This window comes from Falco naumanni, chromosome 15, assembly GCF_017639655.2.
Source record: "Falco naumanni isolate bFalNau1 chromosome 15, bFalNau1.pat, whole genome shotgun sequence".
Taxonomy (NCBI): Eukaryota; Metazoa; Chordata; class Aves; order Falconiformes; family Falconidae; genus Falco; species Falco naumanni.
In genome coordinates, this window is record NC_054068.1 from 15,716,469 (window position 1) to 15,736,810 (window position 20,342).

The window sequence follows — 20,342 nt, forward strand, 5'->3', positions numbered from 1 at the left end:
CATGCTACTGCTCATCTGTGCTTCCCCCACACCCTGTACCTATTTATTTATTCCCAAGACAGAAGCACCCACTTTAAGGATGATTTTTATTTTTTTCCTCCTTTCATCAGAGCAAATTAGGAGTAACCTCACTAAAGCCAACACTGCTACACTGATGAAAAAATTAATCAGCAATGAACTCACACCCTGGGATTTTCTCAAAAATTTGACAGATCTGTTAGTACTGAATTCTCAATCTGCCCTAGTTACCAGATGCGAGTTGGAAGGGCATTGAAAGGACAATAGATATGCTGATATTTCCTAACTAAAGTCATAACATATTACTGACAAAAGTAACATTTCTAGGATATCCCACAGCAAAAAAATCTCTTGAATCTGAGTTTGAATATATTTTTTTGACGAACTGCCTCTTTTTCTCTGTTCTTTAGCTCCCACAGCTGAACTCCCAAACCTAAGATGTTCATTGTCAATAAACACTGTGCAAATACACGTAAATAAAGGGGATCAGCAAAACGAGCTGCTTGCAGTTACTGCCTTATCCACAAGAGAGCACAGTAACCTGAGCACATCCCCAGCCTTTTGTAAATGCCTAGTGTATGTACAGAGCACTGTATAACTCAAAAATTATAATTAAAATGTCTTAGCTCCTGTATTTATAGTAACATTTAAACTACTGTGCTTTCTTGAAGTCAGAGTCATTTACTTGAGAACAGCACACTTTATGGTGAACAGATCTTTGAAACTATACCACGGGGATATGGCACAGCCACATGTAACTCAATATATGTCAACAGCTGTAAAAATATTGGTAGGAGAAGGGAAGCAAAAGCCATGAGCACAGATCAAGTGCCCTGTCTCTCACATCTGACTGTTTTCAGATTCTCCCTCGCTCCTCTCCTCCCTGCCCCCCCCCCCCCAAATAATTGGGCAATTTTGGTGCAAGCTGTCATAAAAGCCAAGGCTTCTTTGAGGTTGAATGATCAAAAAGGTTATAAATGAAAATGATTTCAATGTTGGAGGCCTAGCGAGTGACCAAGGCACTTTCTGTAGCAGAAGGGTTTGTTCTAATCTTACCAACTGCACGCTTTCGTCAGAGCATATTCCTAGGGAGTTCACAGCTCCCCAGGGCGAAGCTACAGTAAATTCTGACTAATCCCCTCTGCATACAAATGAGCCCCTGGTAAGAGAAACTGCAGGGTCAGGCAGCTTATGCACAGCACTGATTCTCCAGGTCTGTGCCTTCAGCAAAGCAAACAAAATGGCACTATATTTTGATCATTTTTTTTTTCCAATGGGACAAGATTCCTGAAAAATAAAGGCTTAAATCCTAAACTGCAGGACAGGCTGAAGAAAGAGGAAAAGAGCACCTCTCCTCTCATGTGCCCAGACAGTGGGGTAAACAGACAGTACCAGCCCTTTACATAAATTGATGAATTTAAACTTTTGCTTGACTAGGGGAGTGGTGGGCTTGGACTAAAATTTAATGTAAAAGGAACACGGCACAAGATAAAATATTTACTAGCCTGTTACAAAATAGCAGGATCGAATCCTGCACCTTCATTGGCTGGCATCACTGTATCAAGACACTATAAAGCACCGAGTCATTTATATTCATTCCCTGGCATTTCAAGGGATCTTTAAATGTTAAATTCTGCACCTATTGCTGCTTTAAAAGTCTTAAGCATCGCTTAATGCAAGATGTGATTAATTTTTCCAGCTGCGCGTTATTTAATCACAAAGCATATATTTGTTATAATTATTAACTCTTGATAATATGGGATACTCCTGTTCCACAAAAATTCCTTTGAAGCGATTGGGTGTGCTGCAGTGAGAATGCCTGGAGCTGCTGGCACCAACTTCCCTGCAGCACTGAGGAACAGAAAGGAAGGGGCTACAGTCACCCCCCTCTAAAGGTGGGAGCACCCTGCTCCCCCACGGATGTGGCGAGTGCTCTGAGCACTCAGCACCTGCTGTGATCCAGCTCAGCCAGCATTCGGTGAAAATCACGCAGAGCTCTCCTCTCCATAGACTTTTAGAAAATCACCTATATTTTGGATATTTACAGAGCCTGGGATGTTTACGCTCTGTGGCCATTTAAATACAAGTCAACAAAGATAACTAACCTGTGACTTTGCATACGGGTTTATAATATGCAATTTTCACATATTCACATTTAAAATAGTTATGGGGTCAAGATGTAGAATGGTTCAATTTTGTAGTCTCAAATTTTGTGTTTCTTGGAGATGATTCTACAAACTATAAAGACATTTGAACACTCTACAATTCAGCCTTAAATGTTCTGGTTTAGATCTCTCCTTAACATCAGGCTTCATAGGCTAATAATTTTCTAACACTTTTTTGTGCTTAAAATGGGCTCATTTGAACCTTGCAAGCCCACCCTACAACTTACTAGCTAATAAATGCTCTTATACAGTGTTGTGGTATTAAGAAATAATCTAAACAACCAAACCCAAAATGTTGGCTGAGGAAACACTGCAGAAAAGCCAATCCAACCGAGCCTTATAGCATGCCAGGGGGACAGATCTGCACCAAGCCTCCACTCTGCTTCACGGCCAACACAGTCCTTGGAGAGCCTGTGATCAGCGGGCACTGCAAACCCCAGCACCTCTTTCCAGCTGCGCTCCCACGTGCCCTGGAGGAGAGGAGAGGAGGGCTTGCAGATAAACCCTTTCTGAGCTCCAAGTTCTGGGAGGGCTTGCAGATAAACCCCTCTCAAGCTCCAGGCTGGACTCCCGCTATGTCCTGCACACCCCACTGACACCCCACCACCACCACCTTTTTGTTGGTGGGAGGCCAACAGCCAGAAGTCCTGCCGCAGTGAAAAAAAAACCCAAAACACCATTTTAAAGTGACAGCACTCCCATCGACTTGCCATGAGACAATATTAAACGTTTTGCACTGTGCTTCAGCCACAAGGAATTGCAGTCTATAAAAGGCACCACTGCACTGAAGGGGGGACTGTGTACCACTCCATGGAAAAAGAGTCTCCCATCGCAATCAGGAAAGTGTGTTATAGGGATGACCTTCTGACACAAAGCACAAATCTATCAGTTTGCCACTTTTTACATGCTTCTGGTATTTATCTCTCCTGCACTCCCAACTCATCTTTTAATTAGACAAACTCTCATTAAAGTCAACAAGAGTTTTGTCTGAGAGCTGGGTTGAAGCGTAATTGGATCACAATTCCAGGGGTAACAAAGAATAAAATGCAGTTCTAGATAAGCACCAAAAAAGCTGAATCTCTGTAGTTTTAAAATTAAGCATTCGGAGGGGAAGGGGGGGAACGACACACAACACAACCAGAACAGAGCTGCCGCAGAGGCTCTGCCATCTCCCCCAGGAGGAAATTCTCAGCTCTTCCATCTGCAGACCCAAAGGCACCACTAGCAGTAACGCACTGCAGCTATCAACGACTGCTAGTACCCAGCCACATGAGCCGGAAAAGGATGAACAAGAATAATAGTTAATCAATGGCATAGCTCGATGACACGTCACTAATGAGTTCAATGGTAATTTTGACATACCACTGAAATGCCCACACAAGTAAGTAGATATCAGTTTCATAATACACCTACAATACATGTTTGAGAACAATGTTTAAAGGAGAAGCTAATGCTAACATGCACAGTGTAAAGGATGGTTTCTTTTATTTTTTTCTGTTCCTTAAAAGGAGACTAAGGATCAACTAATTAAACAGCCTAGAACATAATGTAAAAGCAATGGCAACTTCAGCCAAGAGCGTTCCACCACGAGGCTAAGAAACCAAGTGGCTACGAAATAGAAATATACATCAGCAAACACTATACAGTATGTGTTACAACTATGTTTTACAACAATGTACATATTTAAAATTGTGACAGAATAAATAAGGCTCCTAAGTGACCCTTTACGGTGAATTTTCCTTTAAAAAGGCAGGAGTTGCTAAAAGCCAAGTTCTTGCTGTCGAATTCCTGGACACAGTTTCCAACTATTCCAATCAAGCAGCTCTGTGGTTGGGCTGGGATTTCAAACTTGCCACAGTATGAAGTCCAGTTTGGGCTATATTCCCTTCCCTCTCTCAGCTTGATGAAGGCTTCCCCGCAAAATCAAAAGGCTTACTGTCAAGTTTTCGATTGGTCTGGGCTTCATGCTATCATATGTGTGGTGATGGCAAGGAATATGAATGCGGCTCTGGCTCCACCATGGGGCCTTGAGGTTTCGTCCAATTCATCCAGGGACCTTATGAAAGTAGAGCGGGTCTCTTTTCATGTATATTCCGACTGCTGAAATTCCCTAGATGCACTGCAGTGTGCAAACGCGGTGTAAAAAAGAACAATAGCTTGAGAAAAACTGAGGCAAGTCTACTGAGTATGCTTAAGATAAACCAGCCGAGCTAATGCAAAAAAACCTGACATTCTTCTGCATTCATAGCTTAATGAAAATAAAACCTTTTAGAAGTGGAGAAAGCTTCTGCATACTAGCAAATATAAAATTGCCATGTTAACTTATAAAAATTGATGCAGGTCTCCAAAATGTAAATATAAAACATTCAGACCCTCATGTGTTCAGATGAGATTGGATAGCTAGAAATACTCCAAACCTTTCAAAAAAAAAACCCCAACCCCTCAAACACCACCACCACCCCCCACCGAAAAAGCCCCCCAAACCCAAACGTATTACTTTTGTTTGCACACTGACTCATTCATCTACAACCATCTATGTTAGGAATTGTTCTATGGCAGGAACAAGTTAAGAGAAAACTAAAATCTCATAGTGATGCAGATGACAGTGCATCATTCCTAATCTGAGTTTAAAAAAAAAAACCACCCTAAGAATGAAAGCTTCAAGTGAATTACTTCATGACAGCTGCTAAAAATGATTTTTTTTTGTTAGGTTTTATTTTTTTTTCTTTGGTTATTATCACTGATAATACAGTACAATAGTCTTTTCTTGAAGAGCAACAGAATGGGAGCAAGCTTCATTTCCACTAGCTGTGATATATTTTGCAGTTCAGGCCTATAATGCTTTTTAACTGCAGTATATATAATTTAATTTTCCTACCAAGAAACTTTGTAACATACGTATTTGTTGCAGCTGCGTTTACTAAGAATATTCATTACACTGGTTTCAAAATCACAAGTAGAAAATCACACTCAGTATTTAGCACTTAACAAATTTAGATATTTCACTCCTTAAAAATGCTTTATACATTTTTATGCCAACACTGGACTAACTTACTAACCTTGTTCTACAAACAGCAGGAAGTCTTGCTAGTCCAGGAGCTTTTCAAGGGCTAGTAAAGGTGACTTATTTGACTCTACCAGAGGCCAAATGCACATATGTGCCCTGCATTCACCAAGCGAGAGAATACTGAGTTATCACTTACTCCATACAGACTAGGAAGTTCAACATACACATTTATTTGCCACTGTTTGGTGATTCACAGCAACAGCCAAGTGAAGTGCCTTCTCTTTGAGTTACTTCCTCTATACGTAAGGGATAGTAACTGAATTTGCATTAACTCTATTCTGCCACAGAAGTAAAAAAAAAAAACCAAAACACAACTACTGTAAATATAAGTAATATTAAATAACAGGATCTATGCAAACATGTACACATGCATGTACACATGTGCATGGCCCCACAGAGGAGTATCACCTCCAAAATGTATATATTAAGACCCACCACACTAGAATGAGTTCATGTCAAAATTTAGATCTAAGGTCCCAAAGAAAATTAGTATCTCTGCTTTGAGCATTCTAGGAAGATCACTGATCTGGTCCACCTAGACTGCTGGAACACCAGTGTTTACTGTACACGCTACAAGCAGAACTCAATAGCCTCACTATGCTTTTCAACTCATGATATGCATTCATTTATAACCAACGTTATCCCCAATTTATATTAAAAAATAGGTTTATGTATGCTAATACTAACGTTCAATGATGCTGAAAATGTTGGATAGTTTGCAATAAACAAGGAAACTAGAACCATGCAGCTACGACTAACCTAATTAATTACCAACTGTTATTCTTTAGCTGAAGAACCCAAGTTCTTTATTTTATAGAGTCCTTACTTAAATGAGACTGTTACTTCAGTAACCAAGAAATTACCCAGAGTTATCATATTGTTTTCAACAGTATCATGATAAACCTTCATGGTATACTCCACTTCCCACTCTAATCCTTTCCCTCCTGCCAAGCTGGAAGTTCATTATGCACTATACATGAGAAAGCAGGTGAGGGGGGCATACTTTCAGATTCATTGCATACATTTCTGATTTGAACTGAAACACTGTATCTGAACTCCAAAAAATCATTCATAGCACACACTATATACAGACAAAAGTCAGTATTTAAAACAAATAGTTTTGAAACCAGAGATGAATCTGGTTTGGGCACTTGCAGGCAACACTGTGAGATAGTCAGTGAACCACAAATGAGGAGCAGGGCTGGATCTGTTGCAACTGCACAGGCAAACTAAATGAAAAATGGGTACAAAAGTCCTCGGAAGCCAAAGTATTTCAATGTGATAATATAATTAATTCATATTCTTTGCTCAGTTTCCCATGAATGACCCTCTGCATTAAAAATTGAGAAGCCACTTGGAAGCTGGCATGCACCAAGGACAGGAAAGCTACTCTTGGTGCTGGAAGCGAAGAGGCAACCAAAAGGCACCGGTTCATTTACGTTATTAAGATGAGAGGTGTTCAAACAAACGTGCTCCTGCAGAGAAGTAACAGAATTCCTCTTAGGGGTGACCATCAGCATGGTGTTGAAGGCAGCATTGCTATCCACAGCGTAGAGGCGTGGGTACATGAGGGATCAGCTGTGCTCACAAGATTTCCTGAATTTGCCATGCTAATGGGGACCGCCTCTCCCATGGTAAAAACATACCGGGAAATAGAAGACAGGCCATAAAGATTTCTGTTCTTATGAATACCTCCCCTCTAACTGCAGATTTATATGAGCATGCTCCCAAGGGAATCAGCTATGCTTTAAGGTCAATATCAGCGAAAAGCAATTGCATGAGCTGATCAGTCTCTCTCACTCAGACGTTCAAGAATTCAACATCAAGAAATGCAACAGTTCAAGAATACTCGTATTCTGTTTATTTTTCAGGGAGAGAGATAAGTACAGAAAAAAAAAGTATTATTTTTACAGTGCCAGCAAGTAACAGCCTTTGACTGGACATGCCCCTTCTTGATCCTTGAAAATTACCTCCCTACCTTCCCAAGTGCCAGGCTGTTGAGGCTGAAATCCACTGCACAACTGAACTCCTGCCTATATTTGATTAATAACCAGATGCCTTATTTTAAAATATAACTTTTTTTTAAGTTACATCCTTTTCTTCGGTTTTCGGTTGGAAACTTGGCCTAAATGACAGCTGTGTAGGCCTCACCCCAGCTCGGCTCAGCAGGAGCTCTAATGTACTTCATTCTGGGGCTGGGAGCTGCTTTTAATCTATCAGCACGACTCCGCAGCTGCTGTAAGCTAGCTGAAAATTGTCTGCATACACAGGGTTTAAAATTTTGTAACCCTTTTGGTGCAACTTGCATTTAGGCAGGAACTCGGAAACGCAGCCACCAGGGTCTCTGGAGAGTTAAAGAAAAGCTCGAGACAACAGTCTGCGGGGCTCAGAGGGCACGCCAGAGACCTCTGAGCAGATTAGGAGTTTTCCTGAGTTCACAAGTTCAAATACCGATTTCCAGTAACTGTTTGAATGGGTTTAGCCTTGCTGTAAGTCTGACAATCAGACTACAAGCCAGGCAAATAAATATTTCTGCTTTACGCTAGATGCCTTTAGCAATTAAAAACATCTCTGTGTACTTTTAATAGCGATCGGCCTGCAGTTTGCTCTGCCTCCCGTTTACAGCTTTTAAGAAACTGTACAAACATTACATCCTCTTCCAAGAAAGCATGCTGCAGAGCAATTACTTCACATACTCAAGACAAACTTCAAATACTCATAAAGTAAAACGCAACTGTGTAGAAGTGTTAAATCTGCTACTGCCATCAACAGAAACTACACAGAGTACAGTAACCCAGCGTCATCTATTCCAGTGGGACTCAGAGAGGACGGATATGAAACTATTGCCAAATATTTACACTTACAATTCTTACAAAATATCCTGAGTCCCTGCGGGATTAAGCATAATCTCACATGTCAACAACCACGACCAACAAAAACTTTAAATATGGCTGCAACATGTTTTCACAAAACTTTACTGCGCTCGCTGTAAAAAGTCTCTTGCTTTTTCTATTTTTCAGTGAAGAGGCAGCAAAGAATGTCCTCCCCTTGAAAAGCATGGCGCCGCTGCCGACGTGCCAGTGCCGGCTGCGAGGCGCTGCCAGGCATGTCCCTCCACGCCTGCCCAGAAGCTCAGGCTCAGCAATAGCCCCCTGCTGCGGGGATGCTGCTCGCTGGCCCTGCAGCTGTGATCCCCCGCACTTCGAGCGGGGCAGCCCCCCTGGTGAAGCACTCAAGGCTCACCTAACATTTTAATCACCTTGGGCCAAAAGACAGGGCAGCAGCAGCAAACCACCAGAAATTAAAACACGTGAGGTGGAGCTCTGCAGAAAGCGATCTCAGAGAGCTCCATCAGCCCCACTGGGGGGGAACAGCCTCCTTCCCGCCTGCCCACAAGCACGTTCCCTTTGAATACACAAGGCCTGAAACTGCTCCTCCTTTTCTGATACACTGCAAGGGGCTCAGCATGGAAGGCTTCAAGCAGTCACACAGAGCACAAGCAATTGCACAAGGCTGCCGTTCAAGCATGGCCCTCTTGCCAGACCCTACCCAGCAGAGGCTTGTGGGGATGTGGTACTAACTCTCCTGCAGAGCAAGCTGCACATACATGTGGAACGGTTTTCAAAGGTCTTAAGTAATTGAAGCTGCAAATAACTTCACGGAGACTTTCACAAGCCCATCCCCTAACTGGAGAGTATTCCCACACAAACTTTCCACCTTTGAGCACTGGAGATATATAATAAAACCAAAGTAGTAAAAATCAGAAGACCTCTTCCACCGTCTTATAATTACCGCTTCTCCTAAGAAAAAGCCTGTTGCTACCTATTTTAAATAGTTAAGCACAGAGCCACTGTGGGATGGAAAGTAGAAAGCAGGAGACTGGGACGTTACCTGCTGCAGGATGCTGGTAAAGAGCTCTCCCAGACAGAAGGTGCCACAGCCCTGGGCTGGCAGCTGCGTGGTCCTCACGGACCCTCTGTGTATTTTGGCAGCGTTATCCTCCACAGATTCTAGGGGCCCCCTTCTTTGAACTGACTGGTTTTTTTGTATTTACTAACTTCTTTTCTTCCTCACCCCCTGCGTTAATTGCCCTTCTCCGCTGAGGTCACTTGGGTTTGCCTTTATGCCAAATCCTTTTGTTCCAGTTGGTGGTCTATTTGGCCTGGTTGAACCTTTATGCTTGACTTTAATTTGTTGTGTGATTTCATTGTGCAGTGCTTGCAGACTGGCCAACTGGCCCATTATGAAGGTATTAAGTTCTATAGTTATGTACACGTGTACACAAACACACACCTCTTTCCTGCAGTTTACTTCCTTCTGCAGCCATCTGTAATGGAGCAGGGTCCTGCGCTGTAGAAGATTTGCCTTAGCTCCTCCGTTTTAATGACTATAATCCACAAGGAGCAGTAAAAACAGCCAGCGCAGTGCCCAGTCCCTCGGCTGCCAAATGTACACCGCACTCCAGGAAAAGAAGTTAGAAAGGTAACACTACCTGAAATTCGCCTCTGTTCCACATACTCAAAAAATTACCTTTAAGTGCCCACTAGCTTCTGGAAAGGGCCAGAAAAAAACCATCCTGAAATCAAAGGCCAATTCCAAAATCTCAGATTCCTAGAAGAATTGATACAACAGCAGCTGTATCTCTTTCATTTGAGTAATTATCATATAATTAAGTGCATGAATTACAAGAGAGCCAAGGCATTAAATTAAAATATTTAATGCTTGTAAATCTGAAAATGATTACTGTGCTGATGTGCAGCTACCGAGCAGCGAAGCTAATGGCAACACGACAGTACCACCAACCTCCCATTATTCTGCTGTAGCTTAGAGAAGGCGTCTGAATTTTGGAATTCTTTTGCTGAGGAGGAAAATTACCTTTGATTCTTTAAACCTAGCAAATGATCCTTAGAAATCGCACATCTCGGTATTGAAAGCAAAACAGAAAAGGAGAACCAAATCTCTGAGCTAAAATTTTATGTTTTATCTCACAAATGCATCAGGAGAATTAAAAATGGAAACATCTTGTTGAGAATCTTAGATGAACAGAGAAGCCATTCCCAGCATTTCCTTTACAGTGGGTCATCTCTCCTTACCCAAATTTAGCTTCAGCCAAGCATTTGCAGGAGGGGCTTTTCAGCAATTCAAATAAACCGGATAACCAGAGATCTCTACTCAAGGTGTTTTCATAACCAGCCACTGACAGAAGAAATGCTTGACACTACAAAGTCTAGCTCTTGAGATTTGGGGGCAAACTGTTTGCACTTCCCTGAAAAAAAAGGTGTTATGTTAAAATTCTTTTCTGAAGTGCAGAAAAAACCCATTCATGTTTCCCCAGCATGTCTGCATAAATAAGCCAGGGGTGGACATTGCCTTAGCTCAAGAGAGATCCATAGGCAGTACAGCAGCTGGACTTGTGCCAAATTCCTGCAAGGTCTCCAGGTGCTGAGACAATTTCAGGGACATTTCTAGAGTGGAGATGTCCTCCTGCATCCTTACTGCAGGACCAGCCTTAAGGGGATATGGCAAGCCAGGCCCTTGGCCAGCTCTGCCATCCTGCCGTGGGCTGATGCCATCCTCCACAGCAAGGACAAGAACACAGCCCCAGTGCATCGTCAGACTGGGGAGACTCAGCACAACATTTCAAATATTTTCTTTATTTACACTGGTATTTTAAAATTTGAAAAACAACCAAGAAACCAAACATATATTTGGCTGGTATTTAACTGAAGAATCCCTTTGTGTCACAGAAACACAATTGCCATGAAACTGCAACAAATGCAGTGCACGCAGTACCCTGGGATGGAGGATAAATGGCTTCAGGCAGCCTAAGGGGTCACGGCTAAGAGTGGAGGCAGAATATGTGGTTAGCCCTCCTCCCTTCGAAAGGCACAACCACCTCCTCAGAACAAACGGATAGGGCTGAGGGTCCAGGACTTGTACACCCAGGGGTGTGTGTGCTTTTTTAAAAAAATATACACACACCAAAAAAAAAAAACCAGGGAAAAACCCATAAAGACATAAACATTCAATCTATGGACACAATAAATAGGACAAGTTATCTAACTTAAAATGAGTTGCCATCAGCCGTTACATGAACAACATATAATGGCACCCCACCTCCTTCAGAACAAAAGCTTATAACCATTATCCCTAAAAAAGGCAATACAGTAGACATTTGTTATCCAAGTGACTGCTTCAAAGGTGTTCCAGCCCTTCTGACCAGGAGTCTTCCTGAAATCCCCCAAAGTCACCAAGACCTAGGCACTTGGCAGCCCTAGTGAGCTATAGCCTTTAATTAACACGGAGAAAGGTGATTCTTAACCTAGGTACCAAACAAATGGCTTTTAATTACAGCATCTGGAAAAAGGAAAAGGTACTTTTGAAGTGCTGCCTAAAGGATATTTAATATTCTTTAAAGAGGAAAGTGCTGTAGAAATAGATCTAATGAGAACATTCAATTTCTTTTTTTGACAATACTGCTTTTAGGTCTCTTGCCCCAGTGCCACTGCTATCCTACAGGGTGCGGGTTTTTTCCCAAAAAAAATCTTCCTTTTTTTTTCTGGGCTCATGTCTCACTTAAGTCTCCTGTAACTTGGCATGACAGCAACAGGCATCAGTGTGAGTGGGTGAGTACCTGCATAGGTGTTATAATGCACAACACAGACGAGTATGGCCCATGCGTGTGAAAATGTCTGTTTGCAAGGTTGCTGGAAGGTCATGTTTTGGCCTTGGCTCTGGGAAAAGGATGCATCTCCTCTCAATTGTCAAGTGATGCTTCGTATTACAAAGGTTGAACAGGGAAGACATTAATACCATTATAAATACTTCAGGTACATAGATAGGCTAATAACTTGTGTAGTAATCTCCAAAGCATCCGACTTTCATGTGCCAAATACTTTATCATCACAAGGTGGTAATAAGAAATAGCCACAAGGGAAGAGTAACCTTTTCCTAGTGGTAAGGAAGCCAGGATTTCAGAGTTACTATGTAATTAATTCGCTTTTCAGGAATCAAAACACCCTAAAGCAAAAACAAGTTCAACAGACTTGTAATAACATACTATTGTAGTGTTAAGCCTTCTTATTCCTCAACAAAAATCTATCCTTTCCACTTCGCCTTGACTGTGAAATCCCTGACCCATGCTGTAACCACCTCCTGCTTTAACTACAGCATTTTACTTTGCCTTGGTCTCCTTGCATCTTGGCTTTCCAGTCCCTGGTGGGGTCAAGGTGCTCATACAAAGACCATCTCACTGTCCCATGGCTCTGAGATCCTCCCACCCAGTAATCCTTTCCTGGATCTGTTTTGCCTCGCACATTTCAAGTTCAGATACTTCTAAACTTTGCAGGTGCAAACAATTCTTTGCTAAAGCACACCTTGGCCACAATTGCATATGCTGGTACCACGTTCCAGCTTGACTTCCTTAGGATTTGGATCAGATCCCACTGCCACTAGTCTTCAGCAAAAATAATCCCAATGAAATGGAAGAAATCAAACCTGTATGAAATCAGGGTAAGACACACCGGGGTGGGTTATCTGCCCTGACAGATACTGCTGCACTTGTAGGCACCTGACAGCTCTGGGCAAAGCTCTCCATCACCTTCTGTAAAGCTCTGCAAATTGAGCACAGCTCTGCACCATCACATGCCTCACCCAGTGTCCCAGGGACTTTGGTTGCCCAAGTTAAATGGCTAGCCTTACCTGATGTGCTTTGCACAGAGCAAAAGTTGTTCATGGTGCTACATGAAAATATCAAATACAGAAATGCTCAATGTACTTCAAAGTAAAAACCATTCTGTAATCAGAGTATATAATATGGATTACTCACAGTGAGAGCAGAAACTACCAGTTAATTTTCAGCACAGACCTCCCAGGAAGCTGAGGTTATACCTGTCTGTTCTGGCGAGACTTTAAAGGGCTCTTTCCTTTATTTTGTTGTATTTTTTAACAAAACAAATGTAATTTGGATGTTAATAAAGATCAATGCTGACAGTAGTTGTAATTATATATAAACCAGCCGATAATTAAAAACTGAGCTTACAAATAACTGAATTTAGAGACATAGTTGATGTTATATATAATATTTTAGAGGTTGGCCCTCTTCAGGGATGCATCAATTCAGAAAGAAGACAGATGTTACTGAAGACATTTTTGTGATCATGGGAAGCAGGAGATGGCTGAAAAGTTGAAAAGATTATGCAAGTGCAACGATTTTTGACACAGGGGGCAGGAGCTGTACTTGGGTTTCATTCCCCTTTTCATCAAAAGGCTAATTTCCCCCATTTTACATTCTGTTTATGTAGTCTATTTTACAAAATCCCATGTACCGTTTTCTGATTCTGTATTCAGTGAGCATGTGCAGGCAGACAGTCAACAAGGGACCACAACTGACATTGCAGTACGAGTAGAGGAGCAATTGTGGAAAGGTTACCACTGACACACACAGACAAGAGATTGAATTTACCAGTTGTCCTGACGGACAGCCTTAATTTGGGCAATTATACCCTGCTCAATATGGATAAACACTCTAAATCATCCTAATTTTAACTCGGAAGAGGAGATTAGGGGAGCACAGATAAACTGTTTATCTATGCATACAACACAATATATGTTTTGCTCTGTAGCAGTATACATAAAATACAAATGTAATCTATATGCTTGCAAAAGAGTTTAGGTCAGCTGTCACAGTGAAATTGGTTGTGGTTTTATTATTGCATCATTAGTAAGCACTTAAAGCACTAAATCAAACCATAGGTCACTCCCAGAGACCAGAGCCTGGTAAAATGCTGAGCCCCTTCCGGGTTTGTTCATTTGTTTGGTCGTTTTGATAGAGGCATCTGTGGTCTGAACACAATCATGGCCTGATTCCACTCCCAACAACTGCAGAAATTTTGCCGTTAATTATAACAGGAATGTTTGAAGGCATATTTACACAGAAGTACACAGGATGGTAACTTTGTTAATGCTGAAAGTACTAACCCAGTTAAGCATCTGCGCAGGAACAGAATTAATCACGGGACAGAGCAACACTACACATCCTTGTGCACGAAATATTACCACTACAGCCGTGCCACAGCACCTTGGTCCCAGTACGCAACTTGGCAGATACACAGGGCCCACGTATGACCCAGGTGCTGCCGCCCACACGCAGGCTAATGGCTGCACACCACCTCCCTGGCATCGGCCGCAGTGCTGCGCACTACAGCCATCCTCCCTCCGACACAAGTCTTTTTCTACCCAGCCACGTTTCCCTACACAAAAGCAAAACAAGTCTGCATGTCCTGGAAGATCTGCTCTCCCTCTGCCACCTACAGCTGCCCACGCTGCAGAAATCAGAGACCAAATCCCCGGCAGAGCAGAGGAGCAGCCCCACCTGGCTTCGCACCTTCCTCCTGGGAAGCCGTGCCTGCCGCGCAGTGCAGGTGGCCATCCCGGCTGTCCCATGTGCCGGGAAGCTCCCAGGGGCTCGGCTCCTCTCCTCTCCCCAGCCTGCCTCCCGCGCCGGTGGTGCGCAGTGCAGCCGGCTGCTTCGCCAGCTCCTGCCCTCAGCGCCCTCACAACAGCTGTGGGCTTAATTATCAAAATAACATTTTAATAGTCTCATAACTGAACTCCCTTCCAAACATGCCAGCAGAGAGGCTGCAAGGATTCTTTTAACATCTTCAGCTAAACTTACTAATAGGCTGCATTTAAGCGATTAGGCTGTCCTAATGCGTGCCATTTACTGCTGGAGCCATCCCTCCCACCTCAAATTGCCATTTGCCGTCTCTCATTTCCTAAGCGACTCTATTATCTGTGTGAGTATCGAGGTGGTCAGTGCTCCCACACACCAGACCTCCGAGGAAAGCAGAATACCAGGAAATTATCATGAAGGTAGCACTCCTGCCTCTCATTAACTTCTTCTCTTCTTTTTAAAGGGACTGATACATTGGTACCCAATCAGCACTTCCAAAGAAGTGAATGTGCTAAGTGTACTTACGCAAATTATTTAAGATCACTAGGGGGTTTACTTGCTTTTAACACTTTACGTAAAAAAAAAAAAAAAAAAAAAAAAAAAAAAAGGTTTTCTACGACAAGCATTAGTTTCCTTTTTTACTGCCTTCACAACTGAATGATTTCTTGCTTTGTAAAATAATTCTAAAGGGACTCCAAACTAGTATTCAGCTACCAAGCTAACTTTTCTGTACAAACTCCAGAGTAAAAGGTGAATGTGCGTTGAAACAATGCTATGATTTCTCCTCAGTAGATAAGCCATTTATTCAGCAAACTTTCCTTTCCATTTCCCACTTTTTACCATTTCTTTTCATACCATTGTTACTAGAGTTGGGCAAGTGTTTATTCTCAACAGAAATCTTAATGACAGCGATTAGGAAAGTGACGAGTTTATAGGAAAGTGATGAGTTTATCCAACTCTCCTCCCTACTCACAGATTTCTCTGAACTGCTGCCTTTTTATAAAAAACCTGCAAATATATGTACACTCATCTTTGTCCACCGTATCTCATACTGCGGTTCCTTGCAAGTCTGAAGCACATGCAGCAAAGCATTTATTTCTATGAATATGAGGATCTGCTATGGAAAAGAAAAACTTTAGCTAAGTGTCTGTAGCTCTCCGAATGAGGTCCTAGCTGCACTAAGCTCTTCCAGTTGACTTTGAGGGGATCAGGATTTTATCCCCTCTCACAACAGTAAATATCTAGCTGCATTCTTGGGAAAAGAAATAGATTTTTAAATAGATTTTTTTAAAGAGTTTGTTACTTTGGATAATAGCTTAGAAAAACATCCTGTATTATCAGCTGAGGGGCTCACAGTGCCACAGCAGCATTCCTGCTCACATCATTCAGTAAGAGGGTCAGTCTGTTCTGCCCAAAGAACATTACTGGCCAAGATGCAACACCTCATTGTAACCAATGTGCTATTTTTACTCAATTTTACAGCTGAGTTAAGCAAGGCACTGGGTTGTTGCATGAATTATCTACGGTCACCCAGCCTATAGATGTGCAGTCTGCCCCCTCCCCGTTAGCCGGGCAAACCATTTGTTGGTTAGTCAAATTCATTTTGGTTGGTCTGGAAAAATCTGCTTGTACGTGTTTCATCTGTTGTGCAGCGAGCCGAGGCCGGTGTCCACCCAGCAGATGGAGGAGTGGAAGCACTGGCCTCCACAGATGGAGCCTCTGTACCCTGCCCTTGCTTAACTCACCCGGGAGATGACCCACTAAGAGAGCCAAATATCTCTAATTTGTCTTTACCGCTATTTGTTGTTCGCCTTCCTTGTGCTTTAGTAAAGAGTGCAAGTAATCAAGGTGCAATAAAAAAAAAATAAAAAAAAATACATCAATCGGCATTACTCTGGCCATGGGCTGCAAGTTCACGTACTGGGGTCCAAAGGAGGTGCCTCCTGCAAGCCTGCAGTGGTGCTGGAGATGATGGCCTCACGTCAGAGAAGCACAGGCTACATGCACCCAAAGGTGTGGATCCATAGCTGCGGCTGCCAGAAACATGCTGCATGCTGCCTAAGTGCCAAGTCTCTACACCACAATCAAATTATTTATTCTAACACAGAAAAACTGAATATAGACCTTTTTTCTTTGTTGCTATTCATTATCTCTGACAGCCTAACAGTATCTTTAGAAATCCCAGGATGATCAGCAAATCCAGGGAGATTTAAACTATATTTTTGTATTAAAATAGTCAAGGATGTAGGTGACACATTGTGGCCCCATGTAATTTAAATGTGATAGATTTAAAGGTAAAAACCTCTTTGCAGTCTGTTGCAGAGAGTGGGCCAGATTCCCATCTCAATTAGAGAGATAAACCCAGACTAACAATGATGACTTCTGAATGTTGGAGTTACTCCAGATTTACACTGGTGTAACAGATTAAAATATAAGCTATTGTGTCCACATCTCATTCTCGCTAAATGAAATATTTATCTATGCATTACAAACAGGCAAGAAAAGCTAGTGCATGGTTCCCCTACTTCAAGCTGCCCAAATCTCCTAATTACAGACAGGGAGCAGAGCTTTAAAAAGGACATTCCTCTACCTTTCTTCATCATAATATCATCTTCAAAACTAGAATATTAAGGAAATAGAAACCGAAGTTTTTAAGGTTTTTACAGTCTGTGCTCCAGGGGAAAACAGGCACTCAGCTACGACTGAAATTGCTTCACAACGTGCGCTTCTGGGCCTGTGTTATCCTCACTCCACAGATGAGCAGAAAATATAGTTTGTTTCTTTTTTTTTTTTTTTTTTCCCCTGGTTTGGCATCTGTGGCTCACTTAATGCTCCTGGATCCTGCAATGTTCTCAGGGAGAGACAAAGAGCGCTGGCTGAATATATTACTGGAGAAAAAACCCTACTCCTGTCTTCTGTAAGTGTGCTTCGTGCATCCTTAAAATGACCCCTTACAGAGATCATGCAAAGAAAAATAAAACGACAGTCCTTTTGTTCACAAAAAAGCAGAATCTTTAGGGTCTATCTTTTCTGTTCAAAGGGCCAATCTTGGCCCTTCATTTCAAAACTCATGAAAACAAACCATCTATCATTAAAATATTAACCTATTTCCAAAAAAAACCCCCAAACAACCAGAAGGTGAATCCTCCTGCACACCTGCCGGCAGGATGGACACCCTGGGCCAGGCACACATGGCCCCTTTTCACCACCAGCCTCCTCCTCCTCAGCCTCTCACCAGCCCAGTACATAATGCACCCCCCAGCCCAGTGCTATTCATAAGTGTGCGGAGTTACAAAACCACGGGCAGCTGTAATTCCTCATCCATGTTCATATCTAAGAAAGAAAAGGCGACTGCTTAGTCTAGAGTTCAAACCCTGAAACGAGACTGAATGAGACGTGCTGTTGGGACGCGGTGAGCAGCTGGGACTCTCCACGGGTAATTTGGACTTCACGGCCCAAACCTGGCTGACATACACCAAGTTATTCAGCAGCCAGCTGACCACCTGCAATTCCCTGCCTTGCTGTGGGCAGACAGCAGTGCAGGCTTTTGGGCTGAAAACAGCAAGGCCACAAGGCCTGGGCACATACCATGATCCTTCCAAGCCCCCGAGCGCTAAAACGATCTGAAACCCAAAGGCAGTCTTCTCACCAAGATTATACTTGAGCTTCCAGGTTCACATCTGTTCATCCACTGATTGTCTCACGATACGATAAGGTTGTACAGGCAAAACTCCTGTGGACTTCGATGCTCTTTGTCCAAAGTAAAAATATATTTAACTAAATAATTTTTCAATCAATTTATGTTTATTATCAGCTCTTGTAGGCATTTGCATTTCTGGTTAAGTGACATGCTATTGTGCCCCTGAAGCTCTTATTTTTAGCTCACCTGTAAGTGCATTGAGGAATTCAGTCAAGTAAAAAATTCTGCAAAAACACCAGCTGGCCAGTGATACAACTAACATGAAGAAATAGAAAGCTGGTGATGAACCTCTGCGGTAGTGTTTGAAGCAATGGTCTGATTTCAGTGTAGTTTTCACCTCAGGGAGAAGTTCAGGGTTGTGGTTTTTGACCCTGCTCAAGGATAATATGTATTAGACTGCAATTCTAATAAGAACAGTCCATTGCCACCCCAAAATTTAAAAACAGTGGTAGAGAGAGAGCTCGCAGTGCACCTGCCACTCTCCAAAACTATGCGTTAGCCACTTTAGCATCGCTGTACCAAAAAGCATGCTCACCTGCAGCCCTGCGCTAAGCAGCATCCCTGCATGGCATCCCCATGAATCCTCAGCACCAACCACCATGGGCTCCCGCTGTGCCACTGACTCCTACATGCCTACTCCTGCTGCCTAAGAACTAAACACACTCTTTGCTGCCATTGAATGAAACCGGTTTCCTTCACAACTTAATTTGTGAGTGCATTTGGTTTCTGGCAGAAAAGACAGGATGGCCAAATTTTATCCTTGAGCCAACAATAATCTGCTTCCTCTGCAGAGCGTTAGAAAGTAGAGAAGTTTTGAACTTTCATAAAGCATAATAAAATATTGTTTAGGTTGATGTGATGCAGCAGAAAGCTCATACAGAAAGTATATGCTGGTCTCCTGTTGTTGAGAGCAGGGAATACGTTGCCTGTGACTGGAATATGGTACATTATTTGAACTACAGCAAGGCTCTAGGAAGTCCTTGCTGATTCTGACTCAGGCAATGAAAAAATGTCCTGAGAGTTCAGGAGCAGAGAAGATTTATACCATATCCGTGATATTTATATTAATAAATGATTCATGTTATTGCAAGGACCACTGCTCAAAATACTTTGCCTTCAGAATTGTGGACAAACAAAAAAAAATGTGTTTCCCAAGTTCCACTGATGTGGGTTTACACGGTACTCTAATGTAATCACAAGAACATTAAACAGTACGAAAGTCTTCTCTCTTTTCCATGGCTGATTAAGCAGTTGGGAACAGAGAATTTACTGTGAAAAAAGCAAACAATTATATGCTATCTGAGGTAAACATTACCTTAGTAATGGAAGCTGAGCTTTAGAACCTTATTGTCAGTAGGGATTAGCATTATAATACTTAAAATGACATTTATAACACTTACTGAAATTACAAGAATGAAGTCTGTGGAGACACAGAAATGAAATCAGCTCAATGTGTTTTTATAAGAATACTGAAATCTAAGTCCCTTAGAGGAAAGATATAGACATTAACAGTTTTTGCAGGCTTCCATTAGCTGTTCAAATTTGAATACTGTTTCTTAGGTGAGCTCTAATCTTCTTTGAATCCTCCCAACACATTTTATCTGTAAAAAATTGTAGTTAAAAATTTAGTTTGATGGAATGATATTTAAGTGCTTTTCCTCATCTACTCCCTGAAAGAGCCCCTGAGAGTCTTACTGTAATTTGTTCAAACGAAATAATATTTTCGTTTCCTGGGTTCTCTTTGTTGTCTTGTGTGATGAAAAGTAACATTTCTTTTCTTTCGATCCTATTAAATGTGGCTTTCTGAATGCCAGCCGCTCAATCGAAATAGAATCTGGCACGCTTGCACCCAGCTTAAAAAATGTGAACTGCCACATAGAGTTTTTGATCTAAATGTGACATGTCACCAGGAGAAGGCTTGCAGTAATATTTCCAGAG

The 20,342-nt window shown here is 42.1% G+C and overlaps 1 protein-coding gene across 3 annotated transcripts in view; it reads right to left on the minus strand.

The window, feature by feature from the left end:
• ZNF423 (zinc finger protein 423) overlaps positions 1 to 20,342 on the minus strand; it is a 234,835-nt gene that overhangs the window by 46,694 nt on the left and 167,799 nt on the right. The window lies entirely within an intron of this gene.